This window comes from Dryas octopetala, chromosome 2 (genome assembly GCF_963921425.1).
Source record: "Dryas octopetala chromosome 2, drDryOcto1.1, whole genome shotgun sequence".
NCBI lineage: Eukaryota > Viridiplantae > Streptophyta > Magnoliopsida > Rosales > Rosaceae > Dryas > Dryas octopetala.
The window spans coordinates 7,496,906-7,506,347 of record NC_141367.1 but is presented as its reverse complement, the minus strand read 5'-3'; the positions used below and the strand labels follow the sequence as shown (position 1 = coordinate 7,506,347).

General features: G+C 40.9%; 1 pseudogene; it reads right to left on the bottom strand.

Annotated features, from left to right (window-relative positions):
* Positions 1-7,842: 7,842 nt before the first annotated feature.
* LOC147292846 (uncharacterized) lies at positions 7,843-8,462 on the bottom strand (annotated as a pseudogene).
* Positions 8,463-9,442: the final 980 nt, after the last annotated feature.

Sequence of the window (9,442 nt, the reverse complement as noted above, 5' to 3'; positions counted from 1 at the left end):
TGGAGGTCAAGTGGGTGCATTTGGATGATGACTTATCTCTCATATCTCTTTTGGTTTTGGTAATAAACATTGCTGGGTTTATGACCTAAGGGTGGGAAGAATGAACATTGAGAGGGAAAGTGAAAATATCGAAGGACGGCAACAAGTTCAGTGCACAATAAATTTTTTTAATGAAATTACTGTAGACTGGTTTTTTCATTTTCTTTCGCTTACACAATGGTCGTAACTTAAAACCATTGTATAGGAAAAACCAAAAAATTTACCCCTCTCAAAACTATTGGATTTTATGCATAAATACAACATTTTTTTAAAAACCGTTATCCGTTAAAACTACACAACTGTTTTAAAACAACCATTGTCTAGGTAGTGTCGTCTATTAGCATTATTGTAGTAGTGCGTTTAGGACTCACCACGGCGGAGATCACTTGGGACAGATTTAGGAGAGTCTTTTACGAGAAGTACTATCCGTGGGTTTATTGTGATGAGAAAAGGGCCGAATTCCTGAGGCTTAGACAGGGATCTATGTCAGTAGCAGAGTATGAGAGGAAATTCACTGAGCTTTCCAGGTTTTGCCCAGCACTTGTGGCAGACGAGGCAGATAGATGCTCGAGATTTGAGGAGGGTCTGAGAGACTCTATTCGCACGGTGGTTACCGCAGCTAACCACTCCACCTTTAGTTCATTGAGGGATGCTGCCATGAGGGTGGAGAGATCTTTAGCGGAGCGGAATAGGAGTGAGACGAGACGTCGCCCTCACCAGAATACTTTTGTGAGTGGCCCTAGTCAGGGACCATCCAAGAGAGGCAGTTTCAGTTCAGATTCTTCAGGTAGTGGTGGGTTCAGACGTGCTAGACATGGCTCAGCAGAAAGCCGAGGTTCTGGACACAGTCATAGTTCCGGTTATCAATCAGCGGGTAGCTCAGCTCGTAGCACAGCACGATTGAATTGATCTCAGGGTAGTCGGATTCGTGGGTCAGGCTGTCCACTGTGTAGTTCTTGCGGCAGGTATCATGATGGAATGTGTCATTTGGGCAGCTCTGGGTGTTATCATTGTGGACCGACGGGCCATTTTATGAGGGAGTGCCCGATGCTACAACCGGGTGATGGAGGATCTTCGGGATAGGCCCCCCAATAGGGACAGACTTCAGGGGCCCAGAGTTAGGGGCAGAGAGCAGTGGAGACTGCGGGTTCTACGTCTAGTAGTGGAGCACGGTCTAGTCATGCTAGTAGAGGTGGAGGACAGCCAGGACACCCTAGAGCCCAGGGCAGAGTCTTCGCCATGACGCTACAGGACGCTTTGGTTTCACCGGATGTCATCATGGGTACGTTATCCATCTTTGGGCATAATGCAATATTTCTGATAGACTCTGGGAGACACACACACTTTTGCGTATCACGAATTCTCATTTTGATTGTCGATAAGAGATGAACTTTCTCAATTTGTGGGTTAGAGTGGTTTTCAAATGATTTAAAGGTTTTAAATTGATTTACTTCGTAATGGTGTTATCCCTGAAAACTTTAACTAGGGTCTGGCGTTTCTATGACATTTTTAAGTTTTTATTTTTAAGGCTTACTTAATTTATTTAGGTTCGTTGTGGAGCGATTTCCTTAGTTTAAATATCCTTGGTTTTCTCGAACGGAAAGGAAATACCAAAAATTCACGCATATTTTAACTTATGGTTGCTGAAAGAAGGTTTGATTGGATGGGTGATAAGAAGTTTGCAACTATAATTCACTTAAATTAAAATTTTCAGCTAAATTTCGATGATGAAATTTTTTTAAGGGGGGAGGATGTAACGACCCGACCCAAATTTTCACTAGAAATTTAAATTTTTATTTAATTATGTTTTTTTTAGAGGTCTTTAAAAAATGTTGATTTGTATTTTAAAGAATTTTGAGATTTAATTGGAAAATAAAAAGGGCTTTGATTTAAATTTAAATTTTTGTTTTAATTTAAGCTTGACCCAAAGTTGACTTTTAAAATAAATGGGTTTTCAATTTTGACTTTGGGTCCGTTAGATAGGTTTCGATCCCACGATTTGATAGACACGTAACACGCTTCGATCCGAGTTACAGTTTGGAAGATACGGACATGTGAAGTGAAGGGCAATTTTGTAAATTTATAAAAGTGGGTTTTTAAATACCCAAAATCAGAAAAAAATTTTGATTTCTCTCTCTCTCTCTCTAGAATTTTCTACACGCTTCTCTCTCTCCCCGCACTCTCTCTCCCTGTCTTCACTCCACTCCCGCACCCCCCTGCACGCACCAGCCCCAGCCACCCCCACTCACCATCGCCGGCCACCTTGCCAAGCTCTGGCTCCGGCGAACACTCCTCCCAGCGCGAACCACCTCCCCTGAGCCTACTCTCTCTCTCCCCGAGTTCTCTCTCTCCCCTTTTTCTCTGTGCGCGGCCAACCCAGTCACCCAGCCACTTTCGGCGGCTTTTCCATTGACCCCGACCACCGGCGACCTCCCCCGTCGACCGATCAGCTCAGCCCGGCCCTCCTCCAGCCAACCCAGCCACCCAATGCGCGCGGTTGCTGTCAGAAGAGCTCCACTGGCCGCCTGCTTCTCTTCCCTTCTCCGACCAGTTTTCCGGCGCTAATCACCTCCATCTTAGGCGAGACGACCGCGGCCCGAAACGATTCGGCGGAGGATCGGAGCTAGGATTCTCACTGTGAGTGGACTAACTTTTAATTTTTCTGAAATGTTTTATAAGTTGATGACTAAATTCTATTTCTTGGCTATAGTGAGTTTGAATTTTTAGCTAAAAGAATTTGAGTTAGAAATTGGTTTTTTAAAAAAATCTTATTTCTTAAGTTTTATTTGATATTTATGGTTTTTGCATATTCAAAGTTTTATGGAATTATGAATTGAGATATTGTGAGTTGAACAAATGCATATTCAAAGTTTTATAGATTTATGAATTTGGTTTTGTTAAAGAAAGTTTAGAAGGATACAAAAGGATTTTAGTTTTATTTTTATATATTTATGATGATGTGGTTGTGGAAAATGGTTTTCAAACCACCTTTGCAGTACCCTCCAGGCTATCAAATAAATAGGTCTTTGGGACCCATCACGGCACACATATAGGCTTTAGGCCGTGTGTCGGGATGCTTCGCCCTTTGGGGGCTGCTCTGCGTGCATGTATGACCAGGATTGCCTGCACGTGCTGATTTTATTCACACGTGTGTATGGCCAGGATATTGCCTGCACGTGTTGGATTTCATTCCACGCGTGTGTATGGCCAGGATATTGCCTGCCTGTGCGATACAGGAATTCCGCACAGGTGTAAGGCCAGGATTATTCAGGGTATATAGCATGGTGGAAAATGAAATTGGTATCTTCAGAGTTTAAGTATGGATTTTAAGTGAGAAATATCTTTCGAGTTTTATAATGATCTCGATTTTATTATTATTTTTATGACTTTGTTAATTTAAATGGCTGGTTATTGAGAAATGTGTTTTGAGTTATCTTTTCCTTGAGTTCCATGAGTTTTATAACATTCTTAAAGCTTGGAAATGGTTTTAAAACTGGGGAATTTCAAAGAGTGACGTGAGGTTTTAGAGCTAAACGTGGTTTTTGAAGGATTTTCTGAAACAGGAATTTTACTTATGTTTTCGTTTTTATTAAACTGTCCACTCACTGAGTTATCTCATGGTTTTTCTTGTTTGTCTTAAATTGTCCCCCCAGGTAGTAGCTTTGGTGGAGGTCGAGCCAATAACGTCGAGGCATTTACGTCCATCTCCCTAGTCGGACCCTGTAGGCGCCATTTTATTCTTGTAAAAATTCATTGTAATAGAATAGCAGCTCTGATAACCACTCACAAATTTTAAGTTGGATTTCTGTGAAATTGTTGGGTCTGAGATCCTATTTGGTTGTGGTAGAGGCGATTGATGATTTAGAAGTGCTTTTTAACAGGTTTGAAATTTCTGGGTTAGTCCATTTTCAGGGGAGGTTCTGCCGAACTTTCAGTAGGATTTTCCTTGATTTTGGATTCCCGTAGGACCTTTCCGGGTTTCAGGGTGGAATCCGGGGGCCGTCCTGTCAGGGGTAGCAGCTTTCCACTTCAATACACAATTACTTACTCATAACTATTTTTCTCATCAAAATCAAACATTCATTATAATGAGTAACAAAAGTTAATCAATAGCATCAAGAAATCAACATAATCCCTTCAATAGTCTACAAATAAAACCCCTACCATCAAAACAGAAGAAAACAAGATGCCAAAACCAACAAAACGAAAAAAAAAGGGCATGATGAACTTACCTTTTCAATCCAATCAGCAGCCTAGCTATTTTTTTTTCCCCAAGCTCAACAATATCACCAATATGAACTTCACCTTGAGCAAAAACACAAAACCAAAAGGTTTAGAAGAACCTCAAAGAACAAAAATCATAAATACACAAAAAAGAAAGAACAAAATCTAAGGAGGAAAAAAACCACCAAAATCAAACCCTAACCCAACTGTACCTGAACGGGAGTGCAGAGATTCGCAAAGATGATTCAGGGGAGTGTAGAGATGGCCGGGCGATGAAGAATGGGCGGAGACGATGAGGACGGAGATGGAGGTCGGCGACGTCAGGAGACGTGCAGATGGAGAGCGAGGGACGACGTCGAAGATGGAATTGACGCGCGATGAGGACAGAGATTGATGCACGAGAGGGAAGATATATTGATCGGTGAAGCCAGAGGATTGAGTTGAGGAGGAACATCGATCGATCAATGTGGACTAAGTTGTGGGCTAAGTGTGTGTGAGTTTCTGAAAGGTGAATTGAGAGGGCTTTGACCCAAAAAGACCTAAGGCGCGCGATATATTTCATTAACGCGGTCATGCGCTTGTCAAATACAAAGACCCGCAAAATTTTATATTTTTGTGAAACTTGCAAAACACAACGGTATTCCCTAATACTATTGTCTATTAATTGTTAGGAAAAATTATCAAACCAAATACAATAGGATAATATACATTAATATAACGGTTTGTTAAAAACCGTTGTGTGGTAAATTAAGATAACGGAAAAAATACAAAACGTTGTCTATTGACCGATATCTATTACATTTTTTGTAGTAGTGAATGAACTAACCCAAAAATTTACAAGACCAGTAAAAGCACTTTTAAAAACTTCAACTACCACTACCACAACCAAAGAGGGTCTCAGACCCAACAATTTCAAAGAAAACCATCTTAAAATTTAAGTGTGGTTATTAGAGCCACTATTCTATTACAAGAAATTTTTAGAAAATTAAAATGGCGCTTACAGGGTCCGACTAAGGAAATGGATGTAAATGCCTCAACATGATTGGCATGACCTCCACCAAAGCTACTACCTGGGGAGAAAAATTTAGAAAAAAAAAATAATAGGGAAATGGTGAGATAACTCAATGAGTGGACAGATTTATGGAAACGAAAACAAAGGCAAACTTTATGTTCAGAAAATCCTTTAGCTCTAAGATCTCACGTCACTCTTTGAAATCCCCCAGTTTTAAAACCATCTTACTATCCTTAAGGAAGCCACAAAGTTTATTTAAACTTAAGAAATTAAATAAAACAATATAAAAATTTTCAAGATAACAACTTTCTAAAATAAAATAACCATAAAAGCATCATAACAGCAACCTTGATAACATTCAAAAGAATTTCTCACTTAAATTCATATTTAATAACTTTTGATTATAACCATTTAATTACCACCATGCTTATACCCTGAATAACCTGGCCATACACCTGTGCGGAATTCCTGCATCGCACAGGCAGGCAATGTCCTGGCCATACACACGCGCGGAGTAAAATCCATACACGTGTAGGCAATCCTGGTCGTACGTGCACGGAGAGCGGCCCCCAAAGGGCTAAGCATCCCGACACACGACCCAAAGCCTATATGTGTGCCGTGATGGGTCCCAAAGACCTATCCAATTTGATAACCTGGAGGGTACTACAAGGGTGGTTTAAAAACCATTTTTTCATAACCCAAATCATAAAATCATTTTCTCATCGAAAGGAAAAATTATTGAAACCTTTCTACAAACCTTAATTCAATACGCCAAAGTGTATTATTTCAAATAAATTTAGCATACATAAAACCATTCATAATATCTCAATGTCATGCAAAATAATTTCTTAAAAATGAAGAAACACAATGAGATTATCACACATTTCGCTATCAACTCAAGGCTTACTCAGAACATTGAAATCGATTTATTTTCAATAAATTCTTGTATAAATCACGTTTGAAATTGTATATCTCTCTCGACTCTTAAAACCAAGTTAATTCATCAATCTCGTATGAAAAATCATTTAATAAGACTTAAAAGTAAGGACATTAATCAAACTAATGGAAATGTAAACTTTGAAAATCATAATCATTTATAACAAATCCAATGCCAAAATATTTTAACTTAATCCATACTCAAATAAAACTCGGGATAAGCAAATAAATTCAACCATAAAGTAAATAAAATGTTTTTAAAACAAAAGTCCACTCAGAAAGATAGCCCTAGCTTCGATCCTCTGCCGGATCGTCACGAGTCACAGTTGTCTCGCTTATAATTAAACAATCAAAGAAATACAATTAGTTCCGACTCAAGAGACTTAAATGTAGATATGTGCTCAACTTAACGTCACACCCGACTCTTGTTCTAACTCGACGGTTTACGACGTTCAAAATTAAACTCACAAACAACTTCGGCTTCTCCAATCACACTGAACATAGCCATGATCAACAACTCACTCAACAATTGCCCAAAAATAATCCTTAATTCACGAATGGAAGTGGGGGTTCGGAATCACTGTGGGTGCCACCCAAGGTGGCTGCCCGAAATCCAAAATTTTAACTAAAATACCAAATTCATCAAATCTACTCAAACTTTCAATCCTAAGCAACAATTGGGGTTCCTAGAAATAAAATTTGTCCAAAACCATCACAAATAACAACCCCAATCCGAAACTCAAAGGAAATCCGAAATGGTTACAATTCCCAGAAATTTCAAATTCTCAATTACTCGAAATTAATCAACATAAGTTTAGGGAAATGAAAGCCCAATGGAAAAGGAAGAAAACTCACCAAAAATAGGGATGAAAAGAGCTGGGATTTGGCCGGAATCCAGCGAGGGAGAGGCGGCAGAAATTGGACGTTTCTGGATGATCTCCCGTGCACGTGGTGGTTGGTCAGTGATGGTGGCGGCTTGGAACTATTGACTGGCTGGTGGGGTTCAGAGTGGTGGTGGCTGGGTTGGTGTGCACAGGGGAGGGATGCAGGAGAGGAGAGAGAGAACGTGCAAGGAGAGAGGGAAGATGAGAGAGAGAGAGGTCAGGGAAGGGTGGCCAACGTCTGGGAGAGGTAGTAGTTGCGGTCGAGGTGGTGGCTTTTGCAGTTGGTGTGCAGGGGTGGTCGCGGGGAGAGAAGACAGAGAGAGATAGGGTGCGGGGAGAGAGAGAAATAAAGGGAGAGAGAGAGAGAGAGATAGAGAGATGAAATGATGATAGAGAGAGAGAGGGGGCTGATTTAATTGTGGTGTTTGGGTTTTGAAATTACCCAAATGCCCTTTCTAGAAAACTCTCCACCTTTCCTACCAAAATTTCCAATTAGAAAACCATTTTCGCCTACACGTTTGGAAACTTGAGTTCTAATTAGCCATATCGACCTCAAAGGCCACCAATTTAAATATTTATTTATTATTATTTATTTTTTAAAAAATGCCTCTCTAAAAACTAGAATTCCCTTCCAAAATTTTAATAAAGTCTGCCCAACAAGATTAATTTTTATAAAAAAAAGACTTGGGGTCGAGTCGTTACAACCTCCCCCCATTAAGAAAATTTCGTCCGCGAAATTTATACCTGTCATGTGAAGAGATGCGGATATTGAGCTCTCATTTGTTCCTCCGGTTCCCACATCACCTCTTCCACTGTGTGGTTTCTCCATAAAACTTTAACCAGAGGAATGGTCTTAGTATGAAGTGCCTGTTCTCTACGATCCAATATCTCAATGGGCTGCTCCTCATAAGACAAATCCTCTCTCAACTCAACGGGTTGGGTCTCCAAAATATAAGAAGGATCCGGTCTATACTTACGCAACATAGATACATGGAACATATCATGGATCCGAGAGAGCTCCATTGGTAAAGCAAGTCTATAGGCAACTGGACCAATTCACTCCGTAATCTCATAAGGTCCAATGAAACGAGGACTTAACTTCCCACGCTTCCCAAAACGCACTACACCCTTCCAGGGTGATAACTTTAGGAAAACTTGATCACCCACCTCAAACTCAAGATCCTTCCTGTGTGTATCCGCATAGCTCTTTTGTCAATCTTGAGCCGCCTTCAACCTGCTCCTAATAACTTGTACTTTATCTGATGTCATCTGTACAAATTCGGCCCAATAAGTTTCCTCTCACCAACTTCGTCCCAACAGATAGTTGTCCTACACTGTCGCCCATACAAGGCCTCATAAGGAGCCATACCAATACTCGAGTGATAACTGTTGTTGTAGGAAAACTCCATCAATGGTAGATGAGGATCCCAATTGCCCTTAAACTGTAGTACACAAGACCTCAACATGTTCTCCAAGGTCTGTATAGTTCTCTCTGATTGACCATCGGTCTGTGGGTGGAAGGCAGTACTTAATGTAACTTTGTACCCAAAGCCTGCTCTAAGCGTTCCTCAAACCGAGAAGTAAATCGTGAATCTCTATCCGACACAATAAACATAGGGGCACCATGCAATCTCACAATCTCATCCACAAATAATTTTGCCAGTTTGTCCAAAGGGTGAGTCTCACGAACGGGTAGGAAATGTGCAGACTTAGTGAGTCAATCAACAATCACCCAAATACCATCGTGCCCACTCTGAGTACGTGGAAGTTTGTATAGAAAGTCCATGGTGATGTGCTCCCACTTCCACTCGGGAATCGGAAGTGGCTGCACGAGTCCTGAAGTGATGTGCTCCCACTTCCACTCGGGAATCGGAAGTGGCTGCATGAGTCCTGAAGGCTTATGGTCTTCCGCCTTTACTTGTTGACAAATCAGACATCTTGCAACAAATTCTGCTATTTCTCTTTTCATTCCTGGCCACCAATAATGTTCTCTGAGGGTACGATACATTTTGGTGCTGCCCGGATGCATGGCATAAGCTGAACTGTGAGTCTCCTCCATGATCTCCCTCTTGAGTGCCTCATCTGCCGGCACACATAACCTCATACCCATGACTAAAACTCCGTCATCTCTAACTGTATAATCGGCTCTCAACCCACTTCCTGCTTCATTCCTTAGCCTCATCAACACGGAATCCTGAAGCTGTGCCTCTCGTACCTTATCAATCAACACTGGTCTTACTCGAAAGCTATCTAGCAAGGCTCCAAAACGATCTACATCCAAAGTAGCTCCTGAAGTCCTCAACTCAACTAATAACGGCAGGCGTATCGCCTTAAGATGTGCCAAAGA